The sequence below is a fragment of the Rattus norvegicus genome, chromosome 2 (genome assembly GCF_036323735.1).
Source record: "Rattus norvegicus strain BN/NHsdMcwi chromosome 2, GRCr8, whole genome shotgun sequence".
Taxonomy (NCBI): domain Eukaryota; kingdom Metazoa; phylum Chordata; class Mammalia; order Rodentia; family Muridae; genus Rattus; species Rattus norvegicus.
The window spans coordinates 229231294-229252028 of NC_086020.1; the positions used below are offsets into that span (position 1 = coordinate 229231294).

General features: G+C 44.5%; 1 long non-coding RNA gene across 8 annotated transcripts; it reads left to right on the forward strand.

The window, feature by feature from the left end:
- Positions 1-845: 845 nt before the first annotated feature.
- LOC102555623 (uncharacterized) lies at positions 846-20000 on the forward strand. 8 transcript variants are annotated; one of them, XR_010064454.1, is made up of 4 exons: positions 14344-15286; positions 15869-16586; positions 17454-17722; positions 17993-20000. It is a non-coding gene; the product is annotated as an uncharacterized LOC102555623 (long non-coding RNA). The 8 variants fall into 8 exon arrangements; XR_591365.4 differs by lacking the exons at positions 14344-15286; positions 15869-16586 and adding an exon at positions 846-1560; XR_591363.3 differs by lacking the exons at positions 14344-15286; positions 15869-16586 and adding an exon at positions 1567-2729.
- Positions 20001-20735: the final 735 nt, after the last annotated feature.

Genomic DNA, 20735 nt, shown 5'->3' on the forward strand with positions numbered 1-20735 from the left:
AAGCAAAAGTTCTGTTGTCAAGGTCTCGTTTATTGGGATGAACATTGCAGCTTTTAAGGCTTTCAGGTAGGGGGAGTGACCTTTGTGAAATATGAAGGAGGGGGAGATGAGGGTATAGGCAGTGATAGCTGGAGGCAAAGAAGTCAGGCGATGAGGTCAGGTGGTGGAGACACTGGGTGTTGACTGAGGAGATAACTGGTATCTGCTCGAGCTGAGGCATCCCTTGAATGTTATACTCCTGTGCCGTAAATTCATGGGAGAGGCTTTATCCAACAATCTTAAGATTTATGGCAGTCATCTTCGGGGTGAGTCTCTGTGGCCAAACAGCCCAGAGTCACTTTGAACCATGCAGTCAAAAAGCGGCTAGGCCCAAATCCAATATGGCTCCGTGCACCCACACACAATGGATGAAGTATCAGTGTATTGCTAAAGCAGGCTTGAAACTCCTTGTTCAAGGGGTCCTCCTGCCATAGCCTCTTGTGTAGTTAGTGCTATGGGCATGGGTCCCTGGGTAGGGCAAGTCAGTAGATAATTTTAGTTGAAATGGAAGGCCTTACTTTCTCCAGCTACAAGCCCCTGTAAGTTATTTAGCCCTTTCTAACTTTTCTCTTTTGGAGCAAAGAAGTAATCATGTGTTTTAGAGAGGTTAGAGTAATTACAAACAAAACCCTGGGCATCCCGCACTTACTCTATAGGTATTCAAATAAAGGTAACAGCAAAGTTAAAGCCCATGACCATTATAGTGGAAAGAGCAAGCGATGCCAGGCACCAAGATGCAAATTCCTACTGTCACTGTGAGGTCTATATTCGGAGTTGGATGCCTGCCTCACTGCAGAACCCAGTCCAGGAGACTGTGCAAAGTCGCCACCTTTTTAACTGCCTGCCTCTGCCTTTCTCCTGCACTTCTCTCTGAGGCTTTCCTGAGTCAGGGGGATGAACTGGGGGCTGAGTTGTCCTCAGGTACATAAGGGAGTTTCTAGGCCAGCCTGTGCTCCATGAGATCCTCTCTCAAAGATACAAAATGGAAACAGAAACAAAACAAAGTCCGGGTGGCTTGCAACTCTTCTGTGTCGAATTTCCCGAGCTCGCCTTTGATACAAAGGGTGCCACAAACAAGTCAGCTGCTCGCTGTGTGCCAAGCACTGAGCTGGGCAGCCCTGACCACCACTTGCCAGACCAGCCTAGAAACTAAAAAAAGCAGGGAAGTGTTAGTGATTGCTATGCCCACACATGTAGGTGTACGGTGTTAAAAGTCCAAGCAGAGTTTTGAGTGTGCCTGTGTGTTTCCACTCCGACTATGTGACTGTCACCACCATTTGCTCTAGGGCAGAAAGACCAATAGACAGAGACGGCTGCCAGCTTAGACTTTAGTGTGCCTGCTTGGCTCTGTCCAGCGTGACCTGGTGTGACCACCCTTTCTAGGTAAAGAGGATTCTGCCTGCATTGGACAATAAATCCTCAGGCTGCCTGTGGATGACTCTAAGTCAACAGGATGGTAGAGGTTTTAGGACTTAATATCACCAGGCAAGGGCCAGTGCTGATCCGTCAGAGTGAATCCAGGTGAGTTTGGTCTGGGATCCTATTTCAATAGCCGCGATGTCTCTGAACGACTAACAAATGTTCATTTCCCTTGATACTTCAGGTTCCATTAAAACACAGTGACTAATCTCTCGGAGTGGGGTCCAGGCTGAGGTGGAGCAGATGTCAGCTGGGAATAAATGGGGGATGAAGGTCATTCCAATTAAGGTTTCAACTATCTTAATGAGGACTTAAAAATTAATTTGCGGGGTTGGGGATTTAGCTCAGTGGTAGAGCGCTTGCCTAGCAAGCGCAAGGCCCTGGGTTCGGTCCCCAGCTCCGAAAAAAAAAAAAAAAGAAAAAAAAATTAATTTGCAATGGGGGGGGGGAGGGAGCAAAAGTCTCATTGCTACACACTTTTCCTCTCCTGTGGTAGCAATTGCATCGAGAGCCTCACACTGAAGGCTCTTTTTCTTTTAAGACAGAACCTTGCTAAGATGTTCTAGCTGACCTTGAACTCACTTCGTAGCCTCCCTCGGCAGTCCCTGACTTTGCAGTCTTCCCACACCAGCCTCTGTTCTAGTTTGCTTTCTGTTGTGATAAACACGGAACAAAAGCCACTTGTGAGAGGGGAGGGTTTGTTTCGTCTCCTACTTCCAGGTCGCAATCGGTCACTGAAAGACGTCAGCAGTAACTCAGCAGTAGCTGAGTTAAGAAACCACAGAGGAATGCAGTAGCTGAGTTAAGAAACCACAGAGGAATGCTGCCAATCAATCAACTGATCTCTCTGGCTCACGTTCTGGTCTCTTTCTTCCGCAACCCTGGAGGGACCACCTGCACAGGGATGCTACCGCCTACAGAGAGCTGAGCCTTCCCTTATCAGTCAAGACATTCTCTCACAGACATGGCCAAAGGTCAGTCTGTCCTAGCCAGTTTTTCAATTGAGGGTCCCCGGGTGACTCCAGGTTATATCAAACATACAGATAAACTAACCAGTACAGCCTCCAGAATGGTTGGGACAACAGGCCTGTGTCACTAGACCCAGCTGGCATTTGGTATAGCGGTAGGGTTGAACATTCTAACTGCTTCAGTCTGGGGGGATTCGGTCAGAAGTGGAAATAACCCAATGTTAATTGTTCTGCCGCCGGCAACGTTGGCAAATTGTTTGGCAGCGACGGCAAATGCAAGGTCCTTGAGGACATCTGGAAAAGGTAAATTCCTGAAGGATCTATTTATAATATTGTGCCATTTCCCATTCTCTCTCTACTTAAAAAAAGCAATCAAAATTATCTGTGTTTAAAATTTTTTTCTACTGCACTTTTCCGGTAACACCTCACGAAGAATATTTTATTCTGACATTAAAATGTCTACGTCTTTAAAGATATCTAAAGTTATCTTGGTTAACTGTAAAGCCCCAGGATGCCACAGCACCAACCAATCAACAAACAAACAAAAACAAAACAAACTAAAACAATCACAGGACAAAAAGGAATGATTCCTACAGTGTGTTTGAGGACATAGAGGGGGTGGGACGGGGTGGCTGAGGCCTAGACACAGCAAGAGAGGGTGTTGTTAAGGGAAGGTATCTTTTCTGAACATACTGGAGAATTCTCATGAAGGTGTTATTTTTCAGTGTCTGTTAGACATTTCATACAGACAGACCTTACAGACTTTTGTAGTGTCTTTCCTCCAAACATGCAGGGTTAGAGGTCAAATCTGGGAAACAGAAGTATCTATTGCTGATTCTCTTTCTTGTTGATATTTTTATTCTTATACTGTGTGTGTGTATGTGTGAGTGTGAGAGAGAGAGAGACAGAGGGGGAGAGAGAGAGAGATACAGAGAGAGAGATACAGAGAGAAAGAGATACAGAGAGAGAGAAAGAGAGAGAGAGAGAGAGAGACAGAGACAGAGACAGAGACAGAGACAGAGACAGAGGGAGGAGAAGGAAGAGGGAGGGGCAGAAAGACAGAGACACAAAGACAGAGATCACTCAGACATGCACGTGTAGAGGTCAGAGGTCCCGGAAGTCAGTGTTGGGTGTCTTTCTCTGTTGGCCTCTATCTTGGCTCGGAGACAAGATCTTTCACTAAACTTGTAGCTCATAAGCTTTGCTAAACTGACTGGCCAGGAAGCTCTCTGGGATCTGCCTCTTTGTGTCACTCCCAGGGTGTAAGTTGATGTCATTAGGCTGGTGAAGGCAGACAAGATAAAACAAGGCCTCTCATTGGATGAGAAGGAAGGGAGGCGGAAACAGAGTGTTTTAGAAAGAGAGGGAGAAGCAGGAGAAAAGGAGCTGGGAGAACATGGCGGCAGATAAGATTCTTCTCTGTGCATAGATACAGGTCGTAATGAATATTTCTAAGGGATGGGTGTGTACAGGATTTTGTGCTGTGGAGATGGGCAAATTATATCTTATCAATTGGATCAGAGGTTATTGTGTGGTGTGTTCTTTCATGTGGCGACTTAATTGAGTTCAAGAGAAGGTATGGCAGCGGGATGCACCAAGCCCGCTACAGAATTGGGATGTGTGAGCCTGGTGTGGTTACCACCCACATAGGGAACTGTGAGTGTAAGCAAAGCGGTGTGGCAAGGTGCTGCACGGAAACAGCTCGTGGACTGCCGGGTCAGAGAGTACCATGGGGGCAGCGTGGAGATGCTGAGATAAACTAGTGCTAGTTCCTATGGCCTGCCAGAGCCGGAACTAGTGAGAGAGCGACCGCCCAGGTATGTGAGGAAACCGGTCGCTTCTGTCTTTTTTTTTTTTTTTTACCGCAACACCAGGGATGGGATTACAGATGGATGTCACGAACCTGAACCCAGATCTTCCTGCTGGCATAGCAAGCATTTCTGCCACCTCCCCCTTCCCTAACCCATTTTTTCCTTATGTTCTTTAGATAAATAAATCCTAGAATTCTCAATTGGAAGCAATTTGGCAGCGTCTGAAGATATTTTTGGTTGGCTCAGTGTATTAGTAACTTTTCTGTTGCTTTGATAAAATACCGTGACTAAGGCACCTTATAGAAAAAAGAGACTCTTTGGGCCTCTGCTTCCAGAGGATGAGTCCGCTATAGAGGCTTGGTAGCAGTGGGCTGAGAAATCATATCTTCAACCAAAAGCACGAAATAAAGAAAGTGAACTGGACAGGGGATGACTGTTAACTCTCAAAGTTGCCTTCCAGTGACAGACTTCTTCCCCCAAAACCCCACCTTCCAAACCTCCCCAAATAGTGCCACCAACTGGATGTTCAAATACCTGAACTTGTGGGGACTTTTTTCACTCAAACCACTTGGTTAACAAGGTCGAGTGGGCTATTGCCATAGAGTGAGTTGAAGCCCAGGGTGCTTCTTAGAACGACACAGTGCGGGGGGAGGAGGATAGCCCGCCACAGGTAAGCATGACAAAGTCCAAAACACTAGTGCCTATGAGGCTGGGAAGAAGTTTTTCTTAATGAATGATTCATAGACTTAAGTCATGGCCGAGCACAAAAGAAAATTTCACAAACAAAGCTACAGTAGACATATTATATAGATTGTTTTCGTAACTCTCTGTTTTAGCTTAGGAAGCATTTTATTTTATTTTTCTCGTTTTTTTTTTCCTTCTTCACATTTCTCTTTCTGAGAAAGAAGACCTGGGGAGTTGATGTGGAGAGAGTTAGTCTCTGAATTAGACACGTTAGGAGGTAGCTTGTATAAGGGAGAAAAGATTTATTCTAGCTCACTGCAAGAGAGATATAGTAGTTCATCATATCTGGAAAGACATAGTAACCCTCTCACATCTCAGTGTGTAAACCGGGAACCAGCTTATAAGCCACAAGACCCGCTCACCAGTGGCCCTTTTCCTCCAGCTATGCCCTACCTTTAAAGAATTCTGAAAGCTTCCAAAACAGAGCCACCAACTGGGACCAAGCCTGTGAGGAACATTTCACATTCAAAACATAATGGCCTCCTCCCTCGTAGTATGGTTCCAAAGCCGTGCCTTTTTTATCTATTTATTTCTTAAGCACATAGTTGCTCATGAAATCATGTCAAGTGGTAAAGGTTTGATGGTGGCCTACCATGTGCTTAGCATGTTCTGTATATCTAGCATGACTTGGACATAGGGCACATAGGCTGTGGCCCTGGGCCTGCATTATCCTGTTTACTCCTTCTTAGAGTCCCAAGTGGAGGGATTACTATAACCTACCCCACATAAGAGTAAACAGATGGCTGGAAGGTTAGTCGTGCCCAGGTCACATGGTGAATATGAAGGGACTCAGGATTCTAATACAGTAAATGGTTTGATTCCAATACCAATGACCTTGCTGGGCAAGTCTCTACGTCCCGTCCTGTGGCTTGGAGCTGGGTCACATGTCCTTTTTTGTTGCTAGAGGGACTGTGCTCCAGCTGGCTCTTCGAATTTGAGAAATTCCACTAAACTCATTCTCGGCTTCCTCTTAGGATGGAAATACATTCCTGGATGAGAGCGGAAACTTAATCAAGGGAACACTCACTGCCTTTGCCAGAAAACAGTGTCCTCCTCTACTTGTTTAGCAACTTCCCTGAGATATTACAAACAGCAGAGATCAGTTTGTGATGATGACCACATTGGGGGACATTTCTGTCACCATGGCTACTCTTCATCATCAACTTTGCCGGACTAAGAGATGCGTAAGAGATTAGTGGGTCTGAAATGGTGTTTCCAGAGACGATTTTATGGTGAAGGTTCTTACCTAAATTGGTTAGGTCTACTACTTTGATGGAGTGGTGTCTTGGTGGCTTTATTGGGAAGTGGTTAGAGGTAGGATGTGGGAAGTCAGGGGAGGAAGTAGGTCACTGGGGCCATGATTTCGTGGTCTATATATTACACTTGCCTCTTCTTGCAGCCTCCTTTTCTTATTGTACATCAGGAAAAGGCTCTTCTGAAACTGTTTCTTGCCTCATAATACTTTACCAAGCCTATGGGACCAAGAAACTGTGGACTAAGAAATCTCTACAGTGGTGTATCATTTAGAATAGTTCACAGGGGACCAAGAAACTGTGGACTAAGAAATCTCTACAGTGGTGTATCATATAGAATAGTTCGCAGCATCAGTAATTGCTGAGTCGGCACATTTGTTCACGTTTTCCAACTGTGAATGACGCTGCAGACACTCTGCTGTGCATGGAAGTTTTGAGGAAATATATTTATAAAAGATTTATGTGCTTACGATGACAAGTTGCAAAAATAGAGTCCAAACTACATCTATTTGTACAATCACAGAAAAATAGGAAAATTTCTGTAGGTCATGGTTGCACAAACGTATAGCTGATAGGCCATTAATTTTGAGTTTTTCAAATAGTTACAAGACAGAAAAAAAAGTTTGCCTGTAACAGACTTACTGAGTTGAGCAAGAGCGGGCTGTATGTTCAAAGGAAATGAAATCAGTACCTTAAAGTTATATTATATATACATAAAGAGGTAAAGTAGAAATAATACCACCATTTTGCTATTTACAACTTATGGTGGTGTTAAGTACAATGAACTATTATTCAACCTTAACATGAAGGAAATCCTGTGACACCATAGATGAATATGTAAGACTTGTGTGCTAAGTGAAACAAGCGAGGCTTATAAATGCAAATACTCCATGATCTGCCCCATCTGTGTGTGGAATCTTACAAAGTTGAATTCACAGAAAACAGACAAAGTAAGTCATTCAGTGACTGTGGAGCTGACCCATGGATGCTGGCTTGGGCATGAAGGGTTGGTCCAGAACCATGAAATGTCGGGACTTGGGATACAGTTCAGGTTGCAGAGTGCTTGCCTGCCATGCACAAAGCCCTGGGTACTGCATAAACCAAGTTTACTGGCACACATCCATGATCACAGAGCTTGGAAGGAGGAGGCAGGAGGATCAAGAGCTTAAGGTCACTTTTGTCTATGACCAAGTTCTGGCCCAGTCTAGGTGTCATGAGACTGATAGAAAAAAAAAGAAGTAGAGAGTTTGAATTATCCAGGATGAATACACCTAAGGTCAGCATGGTGCTCATACTATGTATGGCTGGATGGGCTCTATACTGCAAGACTTTAGGACAGGGCCATGAGAAGAGATTAGACTTTGTGCATCATCACTGAGCTGTGCAACTACAAGTACGACCATTTTCCTTGAAACTAGGCAGTTTAACCTCCTAGAGATGCTCTCCACAATTAATAACACCTTACTGTATGCTTAACATTTATGGACAGAGTAGATCCTGAATTCCGACTACAAAACAAGGTGTGCATATGGGGTCATGGATATGCTAACTAGCTTGATTGTGCTAATGGTGGCAAAACGTGTATAAAAATACCACATTGTACATCTTAAATATGTACCAATTTGTCAGTCATACTTCTGTAAATTGAAGGGAATTTGGAACAGGATGCATAAAGCAAGCTGCTGAATTAGAAATCCTCTTACTGAAATATGAAGGCTTGCATATTTAACAGATACGTATTGACCCTTAACTACTAACACACAGGGGATGTAGGATAACCCTGACAGGAATACAGTCCCAAGATCATAAAGGATGATCTTTTTTTTTTAACTGAGTCAGAAGAATACGTTTTCTTTGTCATTCTATGTTTATGTGTGTCTGGGTCGGGGCATGTAAATGTGTGTAGAGATGCTCTGGGGTCCAGAAGGTGGCATCAGATCCATGTAGCCGCTTGTGAGCCACCCAGCCCGGGGGCCAGGAATCAGACTTGTCCTCTGCAAGAGCAATTCTGTGTTCATATCTGCTGAGCCATCTCTTCAGCCCAAAGAGTACCTCTGAATGAGCTGTAGACATCTGCACTCAGGCAGAGGTGAGCACGGCAGGGAAAGATGACATACTGGGATCAGGAAAGTCGTACGATGTAGCGGACATCTTTTCGGAGGTTTAAGGATTTAGTCTGCCTTTGCAGGCGGAATTCTCTCTGGGACAAGATGCCACCTAGCACACGCACGCTTAATATGTAATTGAAGACATTAAACGCCTCATTTGTTTGTTAAAGGTTGAACAACTCACAGATCCTTCTCACCCAATACATGTGTGAACTTTCATGAGAGTGTTTTCCACACCTAGAATCTCTGTTCAGGTCTCAGAATCTACAGATGAATGTAGCGCGCCCTCCATGCAGCCGATGGAGCTCTCTTACTCGACGGGAGTCCCTTTCCTCACATCCCGGCGAGGCTGATTTTGTTCTTATCCGTTACACTACCTTTGCGAGCAGTAGTTCAGTGTGCTTGGTGGCCTGTCTCGACCCAGCAAAACAAGATCAGTCATTCGGTGGCTGGTGACAGTTGAAAGCAGAGTCAGTCCGTCTCTGTCATGTGGGCCTTGCCGAGCAGAACTCCCTGGCACTGAAAACACACTGACTAGCTGGATCTCCAGACATCTTCCAGGGCACGCCACTCGCTCCGCACCCCCGTCTTCTTTCATCTCCAACGGTTTTTTTTTTCCATGACCGTACTGCAGTCTCTGCTGAAATTTAAGTAAGACTTAAAATCAGGGACACCTGTTGTAGTTGGAAAGGACCCTGTTGTCTGTGTGACGGTGGCCATTGAGCCCGGGACAGCTGCACGAATCCAAGGCCAGTCAGGGTTCACTTCAGTAGTATTCTCTCTTGGAAGAACCCCAGCTCCTCAGTGTGGCTGTGTGTTGGTTGATTTTTGCAGAAAGACAGTTTTGCTAAGTAAACACAAATACACACACACACACACACACACACACACACACACACACACACACATACACACACAGAAGAGTAGCAGTGACTAAAAATAATCAATTGAAAGATCCTAAAAATAATCTGCATATATTGAAAGAGCTATATTTGCTCACCCTCCCCCTGCACTGACCTTCGAACAATGCTGGATGCTCCCGGTTCATGCTACGCACACTGTGAGGATCTGTGGTGGTGTGCAGTCCATTTACATCAAACTAAAACACCAGGGGACGATACCAGGACCAGAACTCAGCTCCCCTCATCCCCAAACTCATTTCTCCCCTGCTTTGTTTCCCATCTTTTATTTCTAGGTGACTTGTGGCTGCCTCTTCTGGAATTCTTTTGTCTTCTGATGATCTCAGGCTGCAGGCCAGAGTTATTGGGCGGGGTAGGGGAGATCAAAACATTTGCACAAAAGTCCTACAAGATGAGGGAGATTTTTAAAAAAGAGATTTGGATTCCTTGTCATAATCAAGTTTTATAGTATCTGATAGAAACAGACTGATATTTAATGCCTTTTTTTTCCACAATTACCCACATTACATCATGTCTTCCAAATGTACAAGGCTTGTGAACAAAGGGTCTACTTTAAATGCCATGCCATCTTTACTGGACAGTATGAAGCTATGTATTCTCAGGGTTTCTAAGCAAAATGGAAGTTGCATGCCTCATGATTTGTGGGTGTGCATGGGTACCCATAGTTTGATATCTCATGCTGGCCCAGTGGTTAGATTCAGTTCAGTATCCTCTTCACCCTATGTAGTTCACTGAATTTGACACTAGCAATCAGTCTACATGCATCTGGTATGTAATGTCATGGGCGTGACTTTGACCTTCCTTAATACTGTCACGTCTAGACATTTTGTGGGTCCAGTAAGTGTATTTATTGCTAAATTGAGAGTCCATGGATTTACTTTCAGATTGCATCTGAAGGCAGGTAGCATCCCAGTTGGGCTTGGTCAAGAGGGTGTGAAATTAGAGGTCGCTCTAGGCAGAGGCAGCATCAAGCCCGAAGACATTCCCTAGAGGAAGCATGGAGGCTTGGAGACAAAAGAGCCCAGGATCCAGTCACAAACAAACTGTCTTCTCTCAAGGGTGAGGAGTTTGAACTTTGTCCTGAGGCAGTGGAGGGTTACGAGAGGATAGAAATAGGGGAGTGAAAGCATCAGGTTTGATTTAAACGGGTCAGCTTGTCAACACTAAAAATTGGACAGGGCCTGGGAGGGGACTGAAAGCAAGGAGGCAAGCAAGATAGAAGACCGCTACCATAATTCAGGGACCGATGAAAGAGTCTGAACAAAGGCAGCGACAATCTGGATAGAGGATAGGAGGTGTGTTCCAAGGCATTAAGCAGGCCTAAACTTAGGTAGAGTGTCACAATGGCCCCTGATTACACAGCTTGGCTACAGTGGCCAGAGGATGGCGGAGAATGCAGAGTTTATACGTGATCCAGCTTCCTATTTAGTTGCAAGGAATATTCCAGAGAGTCTAATTTTCCTCACTGCTATCATGGCTAGGTAAACTATGTACTGCAAGGCTCTAGGACAGTGCTATGGGAATAGATTAGACTGTGTTTGGAGCACGCTTGAGCTATGCACGCACGAGAATGACCATTTTCCTTGTGTCTCGGTAAACGCCAAGACCTCCTGGTCCACACAGCTTCTTGAGATGGGAAAGGTGGGCTAGACCTCAGGATCTAATGTAAGACTGAAATAGTTCTTGTCTTAGACAAGTGTTGAAAGGTTCAGGGGAGGAATCCAAACGAAAGCCTTCCAGCAGCTGGAGACCCCATAAGGAGGTCATGAGAAGCCTGAGTTGACAGAGAGAGAGACTCCATCCCTTCATCAGCTGTGGCATAGCGTGGGAAGGCCAAAAAAGCAGCCACAAAGGAATATCCTGCCAAAGTATAGGACGCAGGGCATAGGCACAGACTACAGAGGAATGTAGAGGAGTCTCTAACACGCTGAGGCTCTGGATGGAATCCACACCCACAAATCGTCAGGCACATTACTTCCATTTTGCTTAGAAAGCCTGAGAACACACAGCCATTGCTTTATACTGTCCAGTAAAGATGGCATGTCATTTAAACTAGTCCCTTTGTCCACAAGTCTCATACACTTGAAAGGCATGAAGTACTGTGGGTAACTTTGTAAAAAGAAACCATTAAATATGAGTCTTTTTATAGCAAATACTATAAAACTTGATCATGGCAAGGAATTAAAATCTCCCCCCTACCCCATGCAGTAAAATATTTGTTTACACAAAGGTCCTGTACATTCTCAAATTAAAAGTAGCTAATCCTGTCTCACTTCATTCCTGTGGACTAGTTCTTTTGAAGGCTAGTCAGAAGACTGTGGGGTTTCCCCAGGCAATGGGGAAACCATATAGTCACCACCTAAGTTTGAATAAAAGTCAAGTAGACTTCTTATCTATGTATGTGATTGCCCAAGTGCACCTCCTTGAAAGTGTGCTGTGTCCAGATACATCACTTCTCTCTTTGTGATTTTGAACTTATTTCTAACCATTTGCCCTTCAAATTGGACAGCAGGTGTATTTCTAAGAAGTTGTGAAACTGGGGCTGGAGGGATGGCTCAGTGGTTAAGAGCACTGACTGCTCTTCCAGAGGTCCTGAGTTCAATTCCCAGCAACCACATGTGGCTCGCAACCATCTATATTGAGATTTGATGCCCTCTTCTGGTGTGTCTGAAGACAGCTACAGTGTACTAATATATGATAAATAAATAAGCCTTTAAAAAAAAGTTGTGAAACCGAATTTTACTTTTTAAATGTTTCTATCACTATGTTTCTATCATTCTTAAGATGTACAACAATAGTATTTAGAAAATAAATATATCCATTACTACATGCCTGACAGCATCCAGCACCACGTAGCATTCTAAGTAGAAGTCTCAGAAGAGAACTGCAATGGAAAGTGTATGAGCTGTGTGGTTTGCAGCATCAGCACCAAACCCATCCATCGTCCTGGAACATGAGGAACAGTCCCTGGACTGACAAATGAGTAGGCTGGCAAAGCAGAGTGATCTCATGTGACCACGACGAGCCTGTGAAGTAGGTCTTAACTATCTTTGTTTTGTAGCAAGGAAACAGGCACACAGAGTTCAACAGTCAAGGTCACAAGCTAAGCAGCCAAGGTCACAGAGCTAATCAATACTGGGGGCATTGAATGAGATCTTCTGGTTCTTCCCCCAGCCTGATGCCCATTCACGGAAGCTTCATTTTCCGCAACCTTAACTTAACAGGACCCACTATATTCCTCCTGTAAAGGAGAAACCGTAATTTATATGTCATAAGTTAAAACAAATGGCTGGAGAGATTTTCCCTACAATTGGATTGCTCGTTTATAAATGCACAAAATCTTATAATTCAACCGATTTTGAAGAAGGAGAGAGGAGACACCAATTGCTGGTAGTGGCCAGAGCAGAAAATGAAAAATGTCAAGGCCTGACTGAATGTCTATTCATCTTCCCCTCTTTGTCCTGTGGGTGGTCAGCTGCTTCCTATTTAACTAACATTTACCTCACGACAACACACTTGCTTTTACACTGAGAGCTATCACTATAAATCTGCTCGATTGATCTGTTAAACTAACAAAATAGAAATGGACTGCAAGTAGGAAAATGAGCCCAAGCCCAACAGACTTTGAAAATAGTAGAGGAGGGGGATAAGACTCTGTGGCTGTGGAGCCCCACCCATCCTCCTGGGTAACAGCAGAGCCCACATCGGGGAACGGTTATTTCAGACCATGGCCCACAAGGCGCAGGTGATAGATACCTACTGCTGGCTGTTCCCTCCGGGCCCCACATTCCTCCACCAACCTCGTGATTCGCACAGGTTCCCGTTCTAAACCCAGGCTGGGCTCTGCACACATAATGTGCTCTCTCTCCTGATCTTTGCTTTTCAGGGGAAGGCAAACAGAAACTGAAAGATCAGGTCCTGGCTAAGAAAAAGAAGATTTTCTTTCACTCTGGGCCAAAGGGGAGCACTGCTGAAACATAAAAATAAAAATGAAAAATGAAAAATAAAGACAGCACCTTCACCGTCAGGGCCCTTTCAAACAGTAAAATCTGTCTCTTTATCCCAGCTCCTGCAGACACCATCCAGGAGAATCTGGGCAGAGCAGCACACCGACTCTGTTTGTTTGACTAGGTCTCTGACGGGTGAAGGTGTCACATGACAGCCGTATGGACATCAGTCTCAGCAGCCTGGAAGACATTTCCCCGACACTTTCAGAGGCCTGACTGAATCACCAGTTCAATGTTTTGTTTTGTTTTGTTTTGTTTTAATCCAACCTGCTCTGAGTCAGGGGTCTTTTTCTTCAAATTAACTTACTGACAGCACTGAAACCCTGACGGAAGGTTGAATTTTTTTAAGGTAAAAAGTGAATCGGAGGACAGTTTGATAAGAAGGCCCAGAAGCTATAAATATGTGCGTGAGATCTGGGAGGACGTGGTCATGCCCTTCCCAGCAAGCACACAGCGGATTCACGGTGCTGTTTACTGAAGTGCTCTAAATTTAGAAGAAGCAAGTCGAATGGAGCCCTGCTCTGTGAGTCAGCCAAGAGCTATCTGATCCTCCCTTGCAGGGCCCGGTAGAGAAGAGAACTCTGAGGCCCCCATGGGGGAATCACCTCCAGGGGTTATTCCTGTGACCAAACATAGCCTTGCTGGTCAGAAAGTTTGCACGGCAGGGGGCTGCTCCTCTGTATTAGGTCCTTCTAGCAGAGCAGACTCACCCACAGGCTGGAAGAGACAAAGGGTGATGCTCTTGGGCAGTTCTGGCTGGCTTCCCGGTGCTTCAAACTTATGGTACAACTGGTTGAATCTTCTCTAGAGGTGAAGACCATGAATGAATCTTCCAGGCTGGATGCACAAGGCATGGGTGACAGCCTGGAATCCTGAATCTTGATCTGGTTTTTAAAACGCTGCAAAGGCCGATGTGCTTAGATTTTTATGTATATGAAGTCTTTACAATTGCAGAATTGGTATTTCTTCACCTGTGCTTCAAAAATAACTTTTTTTAATTTAAAAACTGCGTGACTCAGCACCTGATATTGCCACATGGTTAAACTAAATCCGTTTAAGACAAAAAGGTACCCATTGTTTCCCTCTCTTCATTTCTTTTCTTTCATTTTTCTTTCTTTCTTTCTTTCTTTCTTTCTTTCTTTCTTTCTTTCTTTCTTTCTTTTTTCAGGGGATGGGTGTTCAAGACCGGGCTTCTCTGTATAGCCTGGCTGTCCTGCAACTGTAGTAGGCTACTCTCGGACTTAGAGATCTGCCTGCCTCTGCCTCTGAGTGCTGGGATTAGAAGCACGCACCACAGCCTGGCGAACATAAACTGTTTTCAAAGGAAATCTCTTGAATTTGATCTAAAGTAATTGTCAGTGTTTTGCTATTTTTCCAGGACCAGGCATTAATCTCAGTTTAATTACAAAAACCAAATTTCAATAAAATCTATTTACTGGGCTTGAGGGTCTCACAATGCGTTGCTATGTGAAGATCTGAATGCCCGTGTTCAGACAAGACAGTGGGCATGATGTAAAGAAAGAAACAAGACGTGGCAAACATTTGGCAAAAGTTGGTTATGGTTTCTTGTGGACGTTGAGATTTAAACTGGCTTTGAAGAAGCTACTATAAGTAAGATTTAAGAGACATACCAGGGCCAAGTGAGGGCGAAGTAATTGCTAACAATGAGTCAAGGTGGCTGGGGCAGAAATGGGAGCACTGGGCTTTTTCCTCCTGGTCAACCCAACCCATTGGCCCGATCCCACTCCTAGCTTACCTAGCATACATAGTTCATGAGGCTCCCAACTGGTCTCCCTGCGTCTTCAGCTCTGAGCCTTCCATAGAAGTCTCTTCCACACAGCATTATCAGTCAGGGCTTTGATGTACAAATCACTTATTCCTTAGTGCGTTTATAAAGCTGTGATCAGCATCCAAGGAGATGTGGCAGGACAGTGAATTAAGGGGAGGGCAACCTCTACCCCTGATCAGCCAATTCTCCAGGAGGAGGGGGAGGGAACCACATCGAAGAGAATGATAGGTAAGTGCAAAGTAAACGCATAGCACACTGGAAAGTAACAGTTGTTGCTTGAAACTACTGAACAGTTAGAGAAGACAGAAAATAGTGGAGCTGGGAGAAGAGCAGATTTGAACACAGACTGGTCAGGGTGGACCTCATGGAGAAAGTGACATTCAAGTATTAGCCTGGAGGAGGAGAAAGGGCTCGCTGGCGAGTGTGACTGTGACAAAGCAGAAGTGCTGTGTGAAGAAGAGGTGGCCGTTGTGGCTGCTCATACTGAGGACATTTCAGAATAGATGTGGGGGAATCTTGAATGCAGAACATAAAATACAGAGCAGAAAATGAGGAAACAGGATGAACCGCGTACTTAGCATTCTGAAGGGAAACAACCTGGAATGCCCCCTGTGCTGGGGATAGACCGGAGGAGAAATAGAAGCTGGGAGTGCTTTCAGATCTTCGGTTGTCTAAGGGGGAGAGAAGGGAGATTGACAGCGGAGACAGGCAGAGGCAGAGAGCAGTGTGCGGTGTAGTTATGGCAAGGGGCATGCCGACAGGATTGGAGAGGGACAATGCTTTGTTTTGTTTAATTTTGCTTTGAGACAGTGTCTCAAGATGAAGCCCCGGCAGACTTGGAGACGCTCTGTGACCTCATCTCCATGCACTGCCTCTTTCCTGAGCACTGGGGCTGAAGGCACATTTATCACCCTGGAGTCGACAATTGGCCCTATCCCTCCAAGATTCTGCAACCCTTTCCGTCTCGAGCTGAGGCCATGGCCAGCTTCCTCCTAAGGATTCTGTGACTTCCTTGGGAGCCCTAACCCTCTAGGAATACGTCTTCGTCTGAATTCCTTCGAAGTCATTTGGTGATTTCTATTAAAATAAAAAAGAAAGTACCCCATGTACATAATAGTTAATGGTAAACTGGTTGCCAAGGACAGCATGAATATGGCTTAGGCCACTGCATTCCATATTGTGCTCAAAGCCAGGGACAAACAGGCAAAAGGGCCAGATATGTGAAGAAGCATGCATAGTATACTTTACAAGTGGCCTTCGTGTTTGTTATAGCTTCAGTACCAAGATGGGGTGGCATCCAAAGAAGTATGGTGGTGGATCCGTATACAGAAATTTCCTTGAAACATAAGAGGATAAGAATGAACAGCTTTTGAAAGATGACTACCAAATGACGCCAACCAGGAGCAAAAACCTTAAGCTTAATTGCCTTGTATTTTTAATCTAAATGGTGTAAAGAGGCTTCCTAGAAATAAATGCAATAACATCTTCAAATGGCCAGGCAGAAGGTCGAAACAACGTTGTTTTCAAGGTAGGTTGGGTTAACTAGATTTTCATCACTTTGAGAGAATCAGTCTGGGACAAAAGAAAGGCTTGGTTTCTCTGCACCTGTGGTGGCACCTAGTGATCTGGATTCACGCCTAGAAGTAAAAGAGAGACGAGAAGACTATACCACACAGTGTTCTTTAAGGGCTATGACCTCGGGGACCTAAAGAACTTGCACAAGGACAGTGGTCTTCAACCTTCTCAATCCCTTGATGCAGTTCCTCACGTTGTGGTGCCCTACCCCCAACCCCAACCATAAAATTATTTTTGTTGCTGCTTCCTAAGTGTAATTCTGCTACTGTTGTGAATGGTAATGGAAATATCTGTGTTTTCCAGTGAGCCCAAAGGAGTCCCAGCTCACAGGCTGAGAATTGTCCCTCTAAGCCCTGCTGTGTCTACCACATCCCTGAGGCAAACTCTTCATTTATCTACCAGGGTGGGTGGTGTCAGCATCTCTCAGTGTACACATAGATGAGTTGGTAGCAACGATAATTATGCTTTACAGCAGATACTTTTCTTGGCTTTCCTCAGTCTTTATACACAACAGGATGTCCTACATATTCTCATGAAAGAAGCACATGCGATTGAATCCAGCGAAGCCTAATTTTGGTAGCAGGTATAATTTTAGTCACGGCTTACAATATTCCTCTTGATACCTCTACCTGCAGATGAGTGACGTGATCCTGAAGAGTAATTAAAGTACACAAATTATTCAGTTATCGAACCCTCTTAATAAAAAATATTCAACCATGTTTCTGATCAAGTAGCTATATATTTTTTCCAGATTAGCTAAATTTTGGTTCCCTTGAGGATGATCAGATTATGTTATTTTATGGTCCTTTTCTTTCTATAGATTTTGACGAGAGATCTACGTGTCACTAATACAGGCAGGCTTCTGGCTGCTGTGCCTGTGGTAGATGGATCGAGCTAAGTGATCGTGGGGTTACTCTCCTGGCACATCATTTCTACTCTCCGACAAAATCCACCCGTCTAAGTTCCTCTCCCTGAAGGCTACAAAACCAGAAAGGCTTGGCTGAATCTGTTTCGAAACACAAATCCAGGATTAGAGAAGAACTCTACTGTTTGGAATAGTGGTGGACTCGATTCTTTGGAATATCTTGGGTGAGTATGTTATGAAAACTGCATTCAATCTAAATTCTCCCCAGGTCCCTGTTATTATAAAACCAGCCATACACACGGTAGCTTGTCCATGACAGTGGGTGGTGCATTGCATGCTGGGCCCGGTTTTAAGCAGTTTACATGTATCTTCTCCTTTACTCCCCATCCAGACCTCATTCTATTCTTTACCCATTTGCAAGGGTTACCTGGGGTCTCACTAAGCAGCCTGTACACTGTCCAGGATGACTGGGGGACCATTCCTACTCTTTACAGTGAGTGAAATGAAGTCACCAGCAATATTTTCTCCACACTGGTCACCGTGGGAACCGAAAGCAGTGAAGCCCAGTGGACTGACAACTGAGACGATGCAGATGCCACAGTATGGGGGTCTAGGGGGCCATCCTAAGATGGGTAACACTTTGCTCAGAAGCTGGGACACCTACTGCTTCCTGCCCAGATACATCCCTAAGTAAGGTGCTCATTTCAACCCCTGTACACAATTTAAATTCTATACCATAATATAAGGAACGAGAAGCATGATTACTGCCTTTTAGAGGCCCCTCTAAATACCACAGCAGAACCAGCCAGATAGACAAATCATTTCACAAAAGAAACGCAGTAAATGACAAATAGGAAATCAAAAGGGCCCAGGGTCTGACTGGGACAGAGAACACTACCACCAGCCTTTGTGGATGTGATTATGGGTTCTGATTCCCATTGTCTAATCAAGGCTGAAGTGGCCCCTTGGAAGCAGTGCCCAAGCGACACAGCTGATTTCAAATGGACTTGTTCCCAACATGGACTTGGTACAAGTCGTGAGATCTAAAGTCAGAGTTTGAAACATAAACCTGTCTCTCTAAAGCCAAGCTTCTCGTTGAACCTAAGGGTTTTCCATGGGTACCAAGTAAAGCACGGGGCTGGGGACAACCAAATGTTGGTTGCAAATATGGTTATTTTGCAAATATGTTATTTTCTGAGTGTCGATGTATATTCATATACACTGTTTGACATTCATTCTATGCAGGGTTGCATGGCCATTATCCTGAAATGGGTCTTACAGGTGATTCAAATGGTTTTCAAGGAGGATTTTGGCTCCCCTTACTTTTTGTGTTAAGATACATTTCAGTGTCCAGACCAGTGTCCAGCATGGGACATACTGAGAAAACAAGAACATAGATGTTGTCCAGCACCCAAGTACTGATCCAGACCTGCTTGTTAATACAGTGGTATCTCTTCTGGGATAAAGACAAGAGATAAGTGTGTGTAGCCCCGAGCGTGTGAGCTTAGCAACTCAGAACTAGGAGAACGTATTTCCAAGTTTGTATTCACATGGGAAAATTTATACGTATTAGCTTGGATGCGGATGGCTTTCCTGTCTGTGTTTCTCTATGTAGCCAGAAAAACCTTCTGGACTTGTTTCTATTCCAAGAGGCTGCATGAATGGTAAAACATACAGATGCCAACTTGAGTCATATAGAAGGGAACACGTGTTTTCGGGACATACTAAAATAGCACAGTAAAATCGGGCAGGTGTTTGATCAGGGAATACGAAACCGTCTTCTCCAAAGACTCTGGAGGTTTTTTTTACTTGAATGTTTTCAGCAAAATAAACGGTTACTAGGAAAACATGCTGTAAACGTAAGAAGGGTCTGCTGGCTTGAAATGTGGCTGGCTGATTTCTCCTTCCTTTGTAATCCCATTAAGCTCGGTAGCAAAACTCAGCCCTCCTGGCAGCTCTTCTCACCCGCAGCTGCCGGCAGAAAGTGCTCAGTGCCCAGAGTAAAGTCTTCATTGGTTAATGACCCTTGACCTTTCATAGGTGGTGTCTTCCGTGGCAACACTTAGCTTGGAGGCTCCTACATGATATACAGACTGACCAAGAGACAGCATGGAATTTCGTTGGAGTCCAAGGCTGGCGTGATAAAAGGGAATTACACACCCAAAGATGTCTATTCTGGATTGACTCAACTGTTGAGTTAATTTTTTTTTTATTTAGGATATAGTGATTTCTAATTTGTACTGATAACAATCTATTAGAGTTCTAACTGATCTTGGTTGTCCAGACAGAAGGCAAGCAAAATTTAAAAGATGATTTTTGCTACTTTTGGGTCTTGTTTCTAAGAACTTTGAATGTGGCTTTTAAAACATCATTAATACTGCGTACGGGCTGAAGCATTTAATGCCTCATTTATAGATCATTCTTTCTATTCAGCTAGCAAAAATCTCCCTGAATTTTGGCAGTTTGTCTCCATTAATTTCAAATAAACATTTTAACCACGGACTCAATAGCACTGAGTGTGTGCTCGGACCCCACTCTCCAGCCATTTGCAGGTTAGATTGTTCCTAAAATGGGCCAGACCCTTCTCTGGGCGGAAGAGGGAGAAATGTGAGTGAAAGTGGTGGTGGGGGGATACTAATGAAGAAAGAATGAAAAGTTTTACGTTTATGAAGCCTTTTATTGTCCGAAATGTTGGGGGGGGGGAAACAAGTCAAACATGATCCTCCTCCTTGCTCTCACTCTTTATTTCCCCACCAGGCCCAGTCTCCCCTCCCCCTCTCCCTTCCCCTCCCCCTCCCTCTTCCCCTTCCTCTCCCCCTCCCCATCTCTCACTCGCTCTGCTTTGGGATCAGGAGGTCGATCTCAGCTCTTCTCCAGTATCACACATGGCTGTAGCCACGCTACCTGCCACAATGATATTTATGGACTAAGGCTCTCTAACTCTAAGCAAGCCCCCAATTAAATGCTCTCTTTTTAAAGAGTTGCCTTGGCCATGACGTCTCTTTACAGTAATAGAACAGTGACTGAGACAGAGGGTAATTTGGTAACAATTTAATATAAATGTTGGTGAGATACGACATGGTCATCTTAAGTACCATTGTAGTTAATACACATTTCCCAAAGTAGACTGAATCAAAAAAACTGAAGAGCTTGGGGCTTAAAATTAAACATCAAGATGAGAGAAAGAGGGAGGGGGAAAGGGGAGAGAGAGAGAGAGAGAGAGAGAGAGAGAGAGAG